This window comes from Oncorhynchus mykiss, chromosome 18, assembly GCF_013265735.2.
Source record: "Oncorhynchus mykiss isolate Arlee chromosome 18, USDA_OmykA_1.1, whole genome shotgun sequence".
NCBI lineage: Eukaryota > Metazoa > Chordata > Actinopteri > Salmoniformes > Salmonidae > Oncorhynchus > Oncorhynchus mykiss.
Genome location: NC_048582.1, coordinates 63699479 through 63712656, shown reverse-complemented (window position 1 = coordinate 63712656; position 13178 = coordinate 63699479). Strand labels below are relative to the sequence as shown.

General features: G+C 41.2%; 1 protein-coding gene across 1 annotated transcript in view; it reads left to right on the top strand.

The window, feature by feature from the left end:
* The window catches only part of csmd3b (CUB and Sushi multiple domains 3b), an 826488-nt gene that overhangs the window by 47066 nt on the left and 766244 nt on the right, over positions 1-13178 (top strand). The window lies entirely within an intron of this gene.

The following is a 13178-nucleotide window of genomic DNA, read 5'->3' as shown; positions in this document are numbered from 1 at the left end:
AGTGGCACACTCCAACAATCAGACATCATTTACAGTCAGCCAGGGGCACACTCCAACAATCAGACATCATTTACAGTCAGGCAGGGGCACACTCCAACAATCAGACATCATTTACAGTCAGCCAGGGGCGTACTCCAACAATCAGACATCATTTACAGTCAGCCAGGGGCACACTCCAACAATCAGACATCATTTACAGTCAGCCAGGGGCACACTCCAACAATCAGACATAATTTACAGTCAGCCAGGGGCACACTCCAACAATCAGACATCATTTACAGTCAGCCAGGGGCACACTCCAACACTCAGACATCATTTACAGTCAGCCAGGGGCACACTACAACAATCAGACATAATTTACAGTCAGCCAGGGGCACACTCCAACAATCAGACATCATTTACAGTCAGCCAGGGGCACACTCCAACAATCAGACATCATTTACAGTCAGCCAGGGGCACACTCCAACAATCAGACATCATTTACAGTCAGCCAGGGGCACACTCCAACAATCAGACATCATTTACAGTCAGCCAGTGGCACACTCCAACAATCAGACATCATTTACAGTCAGCCAGGGGCACACTCCAACAATCAGACATCATTTACAGTCAGGCAGGGGCACACTCCAACAATCAGACATCATTTACAGTCAGCCAGGGGCGTACTCCAACAATCAGACATCATTTACAGTCAGCCAGGGGCACACTCCAACAATCAGACATCATTTACAGTCAGCCAGGGACACACTCCAACAATCAGACATCATTTACAGTCAGCCAGGGACACACTCCAACAATCAGACATCATTTTCAAACACCAGTATTTATGTTTAATGAATCTGCCACATCAGATACAGTAGGGATGACAACCTGTTATGTTGATAGGTGCATGAATTGGACCATATTGCTGTTCTGCCTGGGCATTTAAAATCTAACGAGGAAATGTATGGAGTAAAAAGTACAGTATTTTCCTTAGGAATGCAGTGGAGTAAAAGTTGTCAAGAAATATAAACAGTAAAGTAAAGTACAGATACCCCAAAGAAACTACTTAAGTAGTACTTTCAAGTATTTTTACTTAAGTGCTTTAAACCACTGTGCTGTTGTAACCGCACTGTAGGCTATGCATTGCTCAATGTAATTTCACTACTATATTAATCAAACCTAGGTTATTATCTATTTATACTGTATATATGATGTACTGTATAATTGATGCACTACTAAACCTATTCTCTCATTCTGTCTTTCCTCTTTTCTCCTTTCTTTGAAAGTCCCCCTGTTTAAACTCTTTTCTACCTTCTGGGTGTGAATTAACCCCATTTTTTTGTGCCAACATGTTTTACAGTGTACTACTGCAACAGTCAGGGCTATACAGTCAGCGTTGTTTCACGGTGTACTACTGCAACAGTCAGGCGCCTTCAGCACTATTCTGGAAGCCATAATGAATAATTTGTGCTACCTAGCTAGCTCAGAATCATTCAACACTATTCTGGATGCCATAATGAATTATTTTTGCTACCTAGCTAGCTCAGAATCCTTCAACACTATTCTGGAAGCCATAATGAATTATTTTTGCTACCTAGCTAGCTCAGAATCCTTCAACACTGTTCTGGAAGCCATAATGAATTCTTTGTGCTACCTAGCTAGCTCAGAATCCTTCAACACTATTCTGGAAGCCATAATGAATTATTTTTGCTACATAGCTAGCTCAGAATCCAGTTGTACAGATCCAGTACAACAGTAACATGAGCTACATACTCATCAGGAGACGCCACGTAACGCTTCAGCAGTTTGTGTTGCTCAGCAGCACGCCTCTGTTATGTCCGCTCATGTCTGAGTAATACCTATCCCAGGGGGTTGTCTTGACCAGCTGGGGCTTTAAGGTCAGTGTGTCTAAAAGCTAACAGCTAGCTGACTCTGTCCTGGCTCTGTCTGACATTCACAGCTTCACAGCTTTTTTTTCTTCTCTCACACACACACACACACACACACACACACACGACCCCAACTCATGTCATCTTGGCATAATGTAATCGTGGCATAATGAGTAAGCAGTAGTGTAGAGTTAATGGAAAAGAACAAAGGGCTTCAAAATGATTAAAATGCATGAGGAGGTACCGCTATCCAATAGCCTAATTTACACAGATATATATAATTATATATATGTTGTTTTTTTTACTCTTAATCTGTGCTTTGTTTCAAAGTGTATTGTGTTTGGTTTGGCCTCTACTGTGTTTCCGTTGGATTGTTTCCTTTAAATATGGCTTTCTCTGAACTGTGAGGAGGAAGAGAAGGAACAGTATTATTCATCTCTCTCTCTCTCTCTCTCTCTCTCTCTCTCTCTCTCTCTCTCTCTCTCTCTCTCTCTCTCTCTCTCTCTCTCTCTCTCTCTCTCTCTCTCTCTCTCTCTCTCTCTCTCTCTCTCTCTCTCTCTCTCTCTCTCTCTCTCTCTCTCTCTCTCTCTCTCTCTCTCTCTCTCTCTCTCTCTCTCTCTCTCTCTCTCTCTCTCTCTCTCTCTCTCTCTCTCTCTCTCTCTCTCTCTCTCGTAAAGGTATGATCCACCATGCCTATGTTCCTGAACCTCAACAATTTTCTCTAATACTTTATTTGAAACTGCCCCTGGACAAGGCAGTTAACAAATTGTTCCTTGGTCGTCATTGAAAAGACTAGACTAGACTAGACAAGACTACACCAGACCAGACGACACCAGACCAGAGCAGACTACAACAGACCAGACTACACCAGACCAGAGCAGACTACACCAGACCAGACCAGATGACACCAGACTAGACTAGACGACAACAGACCAGGGCAGACTACACCAGACCAGACCAGATGACACCAGACTAGACTAGACAACAACAGACCAGAGCAGACTACAACAGACCAGACTACACCAGACCAGACCAGACTACACAAGACCAGAGCACACCTAACCAGACTAGACCAGACCAGAGCAGACCTAACCAGACTAGACCAGACCAGAGCAGACCTAACCAGAGCAGACTACACCAGACTAGAACAGACCAGAGCAGACCTAACCAGACTAGACCAGACCAGAGCAGACCTAACCAGAGCAGACTACACCAGACTAGAACAGACCAGAGAAGACGTGTTTGCAAACATGATGCACAATTTGTTCTGTTTAACACCACTGATCTCCATATGTAGCAGACAGTCAATGTGTGTGTGTGTGTGTGAGTGTGTGTGCGGTGTGTGTGTGTATGTAAAGCTTAGAAGAGTGATGGGTGTGGATTCAGGCGCAGAGAGCAGAGGATTTGGAAAGCCATTTATTCCGGACCAACAACAGCGAACAAAAAGAGGGTAACGCCGAACACAGGCGTAAAACACTCCTAAATGTACAACACCGGTACACACGCTGTAAGCAGACATAAATGAAAAGGACACTCCTGAACCAAAAACAGCAAACAAGCCCGCACACACACAGACGGGCCAACTGAACTTAAATAACCCCAACTCAAACCCCCAAACAAGGAACAGGTGAAAACAATTAGACCAAACAAAACGAAAAGGGGAAAAGGGATCGGTGACGACGACCGCCGAGCGCCACCCGAACGGGAAGGGGAGCCACCTTCGGTGATGGCCGTGACAGTGTACATTTGTGCGTGTTTCACACATCGATTAACATGATAGTAGTCACATCATAAATATGAAAAGATTGTCACAGCCATATAATAATTTTTCTATTCTATTCTGGCCGGTAGCTGGTCTGTTGATTCACCACATTAAGCTGTTTTACTAGGTTGTGTAACTGACTGGGTAATCTTGAACATCTCTGTTTTGCTTGTGCACACTTCAACAGCCCCCTCTCCTCTTCTCTCTCCTTTTCTGACCATGCTGTATGTATTAGCAGCAACTCTCATGTACGTGGCAGGTGACCTGCACTGCCCTCCGTGCTTGTTGCTCTCTTTTTGCTTTGTGACAGAAGTGATTGGCTATGTAGTAGAGGTAAAGGAGGTGAGGTAGAGGAGGAGAAGTAGAGGAGGAGAAGTAGAGGAGGAGAAGTAGAGGAGGAGAAGTAGAGGAGGAGAAGTAGAGGAGGAGGGGGAGGAGGAGAGGTAGATGAGGAGAGGTGGAGGAGGAGGGGGAGGAGGTTAGTCATGCTTTTGAGGTTTACTGTGGGTCTCACCAGGTGTTTGGTGCTGTGAATGCAGTGAGATGTCTCTGTGTGGGGGCGTGTATAATAAGTTCTCCCTACGATAACAGTAAAAAGAAGTACAGTACCAGTCAAAAGTTTGGACAAACCTACTCAGTCCAGAATTTTTCTTTATTTTACTATTTTCTATATTGTAGAATAATAATGAAGACATCAAAACTATAAAATAACACATATGGAATGCAAACAAGGCAATCATAACATAAGACAATGTCACTAAGAAAGCATGCGTGTGTGTGTGAGAGAGAGAAAGAAAGAAAAGAGAAGAGAGAGAGAGAAGAAAGAGAGATAAGAAGAGAGAGAGAGTGTGAGAGAGAGAAAGAAAGAAAAGAGAAGAGAGAGAGAGAAGAAAGAGAGATAAGAGGAGAGAGAGAGTGTGTGAGAGAGGAGAGAGAAAGAGAGAGAGAAGAGAAGAGGAGAAGAGGGAGAGATAGAGAGGGAACTGATTAAGCCTCATTCAGTGTCACCAATGACCCCTGATAGAGGTCACAGCTCCCTCTTCACCCTCTCTGCTCTCTAGTTGAACTGAGACCGTCAGATGACAGATGACCTGAATAAAGTAAAGAGACGTTGGCTACTCTATTGAAACAAATGTGCTATTTATAATGTTTGCTCTGTATTGATCTGCAATGTGAGCAACAATATTACGACAAATCTAAGTCCCTGAGGCCTGGAGGGTTTTGATTGTTGCGTATCTCAGCAGACCTCAGAAAAATATCTTAGATCTCCGGCTTTACTGGCTCTTCTGCATCCCAAATGGCACCCTATTCCCTACATAGAGCATTCTCTTTGGGCCCTGTTAAAAAGTAGTGCACCTCATAGGGAATAGCCATTTACTCACAGTAGCCGTCACCACAACAGCTGTTTTCTCTGGGCCTAGTTAGCCATACCCTCAGTTCTTCTCGTTCCATCATCACGACAGCTGTTTTCTCTGGGCCTAGTTAACAATACCCTCAGTTCTTCTCGTTCCATCATCACGGCAGCTGTTTTCTCTGGGCCTAGTTAACAATACCCTCGATTCTTCTCATTCCATCACCACAACAGCTGTTTTCTCTGGGCCTAGTTAGCCATACCCTTGGTTCTTCTCATTCCATCACCACAACAGCTGTTTTCTCTGGGCCTAGTTAACCATACCCTCGGTTCTTCTCGTTCCATCACCACGACAGCTGTTTTCTCTGGGCCTAGTTAACCATACCCTCGGTTCTTCTCGTTCCATCACCACGACAGCTGTTTTCTCTGGGCCTAGGTAACCATACCCTCGGTTCTTCTCATGTCTTTTAGCTGACATCACTGCTAATGTAGGTGGGGTCAACTCCCAGTGAGATTCGGTTTTTGAGTTTAGTATTTAGTATTTTATTAGGATTCCCAATTAGCTGTCGCCAAGGCAGCGGCTAGTCTTCCTGGGTTCCAAACAGGAAACAGAACACAACAAATAAAAACAAATGTATAATATACATAACACTACGTAATACAATACATAATACTTAAAATAAATATTTAACTAGGCAAGTCAGTTAAGAACAAATTGTTATTTACAATGACGGCCTATAATGCACTACATACTACAATACACAATATATAAAAATGTGTGTCCCGGTCGTGCCGTAAAGGTTATTTTATCTGCTTTTTGAATCTGTATTTATTGCTAGCTTGAGTTACCTGGGTTGGCTGAGAGTTCCATGTAGTCATGGCTTTTTGATTATGACATGATTTTATTCATTAGGATCCCCATTAGCCGACGCCAATGGCGACAGCTAGTTTTACTGAGGTCCGACACATATTGAAAAATACATTACAGACAAAATACTTTACAGTTTACATACACTTAAAAACATGAACATGTAGTGTGTGTGTGTGTGTGTGTGTGTGTGTGTGTGTGTGTGTGTGTGTGTGTGTGTGTGTGTGTGTGTGTGTGTGTGTGTGTGTGTGTGTGTGTGTGCATTGATCAGTTATGGCTCTATTTAATACTGTGAGTTTCCCAGTCTCTGTTCTGGACCTGGGGACTGTGAAGAGACTTCTGGTTGAATGTCTTATGTGATACCGATGGGTGTTCAAACTGTATGCCAACTGCTTGAACAGACAGTTTGTAACCTTCCGTTCTGGACCAACTGGCCTTCTGTGCCGCACATGACCACACTGGGCAGTAGTCCAGTTGTGACAAATCTAGGACCTGTTGGACCTGCCTGGTTGCAGAGCAACGCCTTATCATGGACAGATCTCTCCCCATTTTAGCAACCATTGAGTCTATATGTTTTGACCAATGACAGCTTGCTATCTAGGATCAGAAGTACTCCACTATAGAGGGAATAAGGGGCCGTTTCGGACACAGCCACTGTCATTCAGAATACCTTCGGTCCTCCATCAGATACTTGCTGGTCCCTGGCAGAGGTCTTTGACCTCCTACCGTCTCTCCTCCCTTGCCTTTCATGGCTTCCCCAAAGGGAGAAAGCTCTTCAGTGGATCTGTGAAGACATGCTGGATTTGCTGAAGCTCTGTCCGATAAATTGGGAGGAGAAGTCTATTTCCCCATGTTTCATCATGCAACACCCAGAGTTAATATAATGATATTTGCCATTTAGCAGAATATTTTATAAATAGTTACCTACTGTACAGCGAGGTCATACCTTGGAGTTGTTGGCACAACGCTCTTACCAAATGAGCAGTCCAGGACCAGGCCTAGTTAGTAAACCTCCTCTCTTTATGGGTTAACATGGAAGCGGTGATGGTTAATCCACTTGTGCTCCCATTAAGATTCAGGAAAAAAATGTTGACTCCATTAATTCTGCTAGCTAATTAAGTGTAGGGCATATTTCGCATGTTAGCATTTTCCCTCATGAATCTTTTTCTGGAGGCAGAGTGGTCACTACCTAGCACAGCCACAAAGTCGCAAAATCAGACTTTAAACCTAACCCTAACTTTAACCGTAACCTTAACCACACTGCTAACCCTAATGCCTAAAGCTAACCTTAACCACACTGCTAACTGTTGGTTCCGGTTTAACCAGAGCTTTGGTCTGCTAGTAACGCTTTATATTAGATTATTTATATAACATAACCCTAAAGCTAACCTTAACCACACTGCTAACCCTAAAGCTAACCTTAACCACACTGCTAACCCTAAAGCTAACCTTAACCACACTGCTAACCCTAAAGCTAACCTTAACCACACTGCTAACCCTAAAGCTAACCTTAAACACACTGCTAACCCTAAAGCTAACCTTTACCACAATGCTAACCCTAAAGCTAACCTTTACCACAATGCTATCCCTAAAGCTAACCTTAACCACACTGCTAACCCTAAAGCTAACCTTAAAATAAGACCAAAAACAAAGAAACAAAGAAAATCATATTCAATAACAATATAGCCAATTTTTACTTTGCAGCTGGCCTATCTAAGGGAAAGAGAACGAGAAATAAGATACCTAGTCAGTCGCACAACTGGATGCATTAAACCGAAATGTGTCTTCCACATTTAAACCCTCAATCGCTTAGTTCTGCCTCCAGGACAAGACTCATGACAAATGTCAGCTTGCGCATATTTCAAGTGTAGGAGACACTTATGCCTTGAGACACTGACAGAAAAATACACACTGTTGTATCGTATTGTTCCCATGATTTGTATTGTACTTGTTGAATAAAAGGGGAAGGTCAAATTCGTACATTATCACAAGTATGGTGTCCTCTAGCCTTCACAGGAAGTTTACATTTCTGTAAAACCTTAGGTACTGTACATAATTGTGCCATAACTAGAGCTACAAATATATATGATAACGTTAGAGTTTCCGAGAGAGACGACACTATAGATTTATAGCATGTAAACTCAATCTCCCTTTATGAAATAATGTATTTTTCAATTTTGGCCCCGGCCAGGTGGCAGCTTGCAGATGACATTGTGGAGCTCTCCGCCGCTCCCACCTAGGATCTGATAGCATGTTCATGATAAATCTCCAAAGAGTGGACGCAATGGGCAAAAACTGGTTAAATCAACATTGTTTCCACGTCATTTCAACAAAAAAATGTAATGTGATGACATTGAATCAACTTTTTGGATTTGCTGAAAATCATAAACTTCAGGGAATTTAGTCTTTCTTTCCGCCCAACTTCTAACCTAAATCCAATGACATAGTGAACTGTTTTGTTGATTTCACATTGAATTCGCATTAGTTGACAACTCAACCAAATGTTAATCAAAGCTAGACGCTGAACTGTGCCCAGTGGGCAGCTTGGCTCTTTATGGCTTCTCACAAGGATCAGTGGCTGTTATATCACTTTTAGAGACTTAAGCTCCCGATGCCTGACTAAAGCTACGGGACAGACCATGATTATTCATGAAGGACTTGGCAGCGAGCCGGGCATGGAGAACCTTTCCCCTAAACACTCTGAGAATGATTTCCCTCCTGTCCACAGGGCTTGGGAAAGAAAACTGAAGTAAGGTAAAGTGGTACCTCTGGTGTGGGAGAGTTTTGCTAGAGGGACGTTTGGGAGCTAGGAAGCAGGACAGAGGCAAGATAATGCTGATGAGGGAATTCTTAGTGGATGTCAGTAATAAATGGAACATCGCCGCTGGATCCTCCCCATCTATCAGTGTCTCTCTATGTCTCTCTTCAGCTAAAAGGATATTTAGTGTCCCACATATGTCTCTCTTCAGCTAAAAGGATATTTAGTGTCCCACAGAAGTCTCTCTTTAGCTAAAGGGATATTTAGTGTCCCACAGAAGTCTCTCTTCAGATATTTAGTGTCCCGCAGAAGTCTCTCTTCAGCTAAAGGGATATTTAGTGTCCCACAGAAGTCTTTCATCAGCTAAAGGGATATTTAGTGTCCCACAGAAGTCTCTCATCAGCTAAAGGGATATTTAGTGTGCCACAGAAGTCTCTCTTCAGATAAGGGGATAGTTAGTGTCCCACAGAAGTCTCATAATTAGGGCAAGGGAACATAGTTAGGGTAGTGGAACATAGTTATGGTAGGGGAACATAATTCAAGTCTTTGATGCGTTTCAGAACGGCACTGTGATTTCTTGAACAACGAGGTATCAGTTCGTTTAACTTCCAAAAAACCTTGATGCTTTGATCGTTGGAGGCACATTTACGGAGCTACAGTGTATAGGTATTAGAGGTCGACCGATTAATCGGAATGGCCGATTAATTAGGGCCGATTTCAAGTTTTCATAACAATCGGTAATGGACACCGATCATGGGAGTGCAGCAAGGAGCCAAGGTAAGTTGCTAGCGAGCATTAAATGTATCTTATAAAAACAATCAGTCTTAACATAATCACTAGTTAACTACACATGGTTGATGATATTACTAGTTTATCTAGCTTGTCCTGCGTTGCATATAATTGATGCGGTGCCTGTTAATTTATCATTGAATCACAGTCTACTTTGCCAAACGGTTGATTTAACAAAAGCATTCGTGAAAAAAGCACCATCGTTGCACCAATGTACCTAACCATAAACATCAACGCCTTTCTTAAAATCAATACACAAGTATATCTTTTTAAACCTGCATATTTAGTTAATATTGCCTGCTAACATTAATTTATTTTAACTAAGGAAATTGTGTCACTTATCTTGCATTCTGTGCAACAGAGTCAGGGTATACAGTATTTAGCAGTTTGGGCCGCCTGGCTCGTTGCGAACTGTGTGAAGACTATTTGTTCCTAACAAAGACAGCCAACCTCGCAAAACGGGGGATGATTTAACAAAAGTGCATTTGCGAAAAAATAACAATCGTTGCATGAATGTACCTAACCATGAACATCAATGCCTTTCTTAAAATCTGTATTTGTGTCTCTCTGCATCTATCTATGTGTCTTTGTCTCTGTGTGTCTCTCTCTGCATCTATCTGTGTCTGTGTGTCTCTGTGTCTCTCTCTGCATCTCTGTGTGTCTGTGTGTCTCTGTGTGTGTCTATATTTCTCTCTCTCTCTCTCTCTCTCTCTCTCTCTCTCTCTCTCTCTCTCTCTCTCTCTCTCTCTCTCTCTCTCTCTCTCTCTCTCTCTCTCTCTCTCTCTCTCTCTCTCTCTCTCTCTCTCTCTCTCTCTCTCTCTCTCTCTCTCTCTCTCTCTCTCTCTCTCTCTCTCTCTCTCTCTCTCTCTCTCTCTCTCTCTCTCTCTCTCTCTCTCTCTCTCTCTCTCTCTCTCTCTCTCTCTCTCTCAAATTCAAATTCAAATTCAAATTCAAGCTGCTTTATTGGCATGAAAAACATTGTGTCAATATTGCCAAAGCAACAATGTATACAATATACATTGTAACAAAATTATAAATGATAGCAAATAATAATATAAAATGGTAGTAAATAATAATACAAAATTAAATACAAAAATAATAACAATAAAATGGTAACAGTCTACAGTAAACATTAATAATTATAGTAATAACAATAATAGTAATAATAAGTAAGTTACTGTTTACTATGCAGATGTTATTATTCAGTGTCCCTCAGGCTATGGCAGGAAAATACATATTTGGCTGCAAGAGGAGCCATTGCTCCTTCGCCCATGAGTATTCTTAGTTTTTCCTCTGGGTTCAATTTGTAAAAATTTGGAATATATGTAGTCATTTCTGTGAATAATGAATCTCTTTGTGAGGAATATTTATCACAGTAAAGGAGAAAGTGCATCTCTGTCTCTACCTCCCCTGTCATGCAGTGACCACATACACGCTCCTCTTTGGGTAGCCATGTCTTTTTATGTCTGCCGGTTTCTATTGCCAATCGGTGGTCACTCAGCCTGTACTTGGTAAGGATCTGTCTCTGCTTCGTATCTCTGACAGAGTAGAGATAATCAGCCAATTCATATTCTCTGTTTAGGGTCAAATAGCAATTTAGTCGGCTTTGGGATTTTGTTTCGTTTTTCCAGTATTGTAAATATGATTCCTTTGATTGGTTCATAATTTTGCTTATTGGAATTCTTTCTTTTGAAGCAGTGCTGGTGTCAGCTTGGTTGGTGAGGTCCAACACCAGCTGACTGAGAGGGCTCGTTTCTGGGCTCAGCTCTTGGGCTTGAAGTGCTTTAAATTGCAGACTCGAATTTGGACTTGAATTTAGATGTAGCCAAAATTTTAATGATCTTTTCTGTATTTTCATTATTACTGGAAAACGGCCCAATTCTGCCCTACATGCATTAGTTGGTGTATTTCTCTGGACTTGTAGAATTTTCCGACAGAATTCTGCATGTAGGGCTTCAATTGGATGTTTGTCCCACATTTTAAAATCCAGTTTATTGAGTGGCCCCCAAACCTCACTTCCATAAAGTGCTATTGGTAGGATTACACTGTCAAATATTTTAGTCCAAATTCTAATTGGGATGTTGATTTTGAATAATTTCATTTTTATTGCATACATTGCTCTGCGGGCTTTTTCTTTGAGTGCCTTCACTGCCATATTAAAGTTTCCCGATGCAGATATGGTCAGACCAAGGTAGGTGTAATTTTTTGTGTGTTCAATTAAGGTGTTGTTCAGGGTGAATTTACATTTGTGTTTCTGACATCTGGGTTTTTTTTGGAAAATCATGATTTTAGTTTTTTGGAAATTTACTGCCAGGGCCCAATTATGGCAATATTGCTCCAGAATATTAATGTTTTGTTGAAGACCTTCTTTGGTTGGTGATAGAAGTACCAAGTCATCAGCATATAGCAGGTATTTCACCTCTGTGTCAAATAGTGTGAGTCCTGGGGCTGGAGATTGGTCCAACATGTCTGCTAATTCATTGATATAAATGTTGAAAAGATTTGTACTCAAATTGCAGCCTTGTCTCACACCTCGACATTGTGAAAAAAATTCTGTTCTTTGGTTTTTGATTTTTATTGCACACTTGTTTTCTGTGTACATACATTTTATTAAGTCATACACCTTACCACCAAGCCCACTTTGTAGAATTTTGTAGAATAGCCCTTCGTGCCAAATCGAATCAAATGCTTTTTTAAAGTCAATAAAGCAAGCAAAGATTTTGCCCTCTTTTTTTTGGTGGACGTGTTTATTAATTAGTGTGTGTAAGGTGTATATATGGTCAGTAGTGCGATGGTTAGGGAGAAAGCCAATTTGACATTTACTTATTACATTTTTTTCTTGAAGAAAGGTTTGAATTCTTGAATTCAAAATGCTACAGAAAATCTTTCCCAAGTTACTGTTGACGCAAATTCCCCTGTAATTATTGGGGTCTGATTTGTCTCCACTTTTGTGGATAGGGGAGATGAGCCCCTGGTTCCAGACATCAGGGAAGCAGCCAGAAGTTAAAACCATGTTGAACAATTTAAGCACAGCATTTTGCAACTCAGGTGTGCTGTTTTTCAGCATTTCATTTCTGATGTTGTCTACACCACAAGCCTTTTTTGATTTAATAGATTTTAGCTTTTCATTTAGTTCTTGTTGGGTTATTGGGTAATCTAATGGATTTTGGTTGTTTTTAATGACTGATTCCAGGATGTTCAATTTTTCTTTAATTTCTAATTGGTTCTGGTTTAAGTCTTTTTGTGGGATGTTTTTGTATAGATTATCAAAGTAAGTTTTCCAAATTCCTACATCTTGTATGGCTAATTCTTGTGGCTTTGATGTGCTTAAATTGTTCCACATGTCCCAGAACTGATTTTGGTCAATTGCGTTTTCAATTTCATCAAGTGTCTTGTTGGTATAATTCAATTTCTTGCATTTCAGTGTTTGTTTATACTGTTTCAGAGTTTCAAAGTATTCATATCGTAGCTCTGGGTTGTTTTGCTGCTTATGTTTTTTGTTTGACATTTGTCTTAGGTGTTTTCTAATTGTTTTACATTCATTATCAAACCATTTGTCAGAAACATTTTGATTTTTGCTTCTGATGTTGCATTGCTTTGGTTTTCTCAAATTTGCTTTCGATGCTGCTTTTTGGAATATGCAGTTGATGTTTTGGGTAGCTGAATTGACACCATCTTTATTGTTTTGGTACTGTGAGTTATTGAAAAACTGTATAGAGTTCATCATTTCATTTGAGTTCAATGTTTCAATGAATGCCTCTGCACTGTTTGGAGCCCAT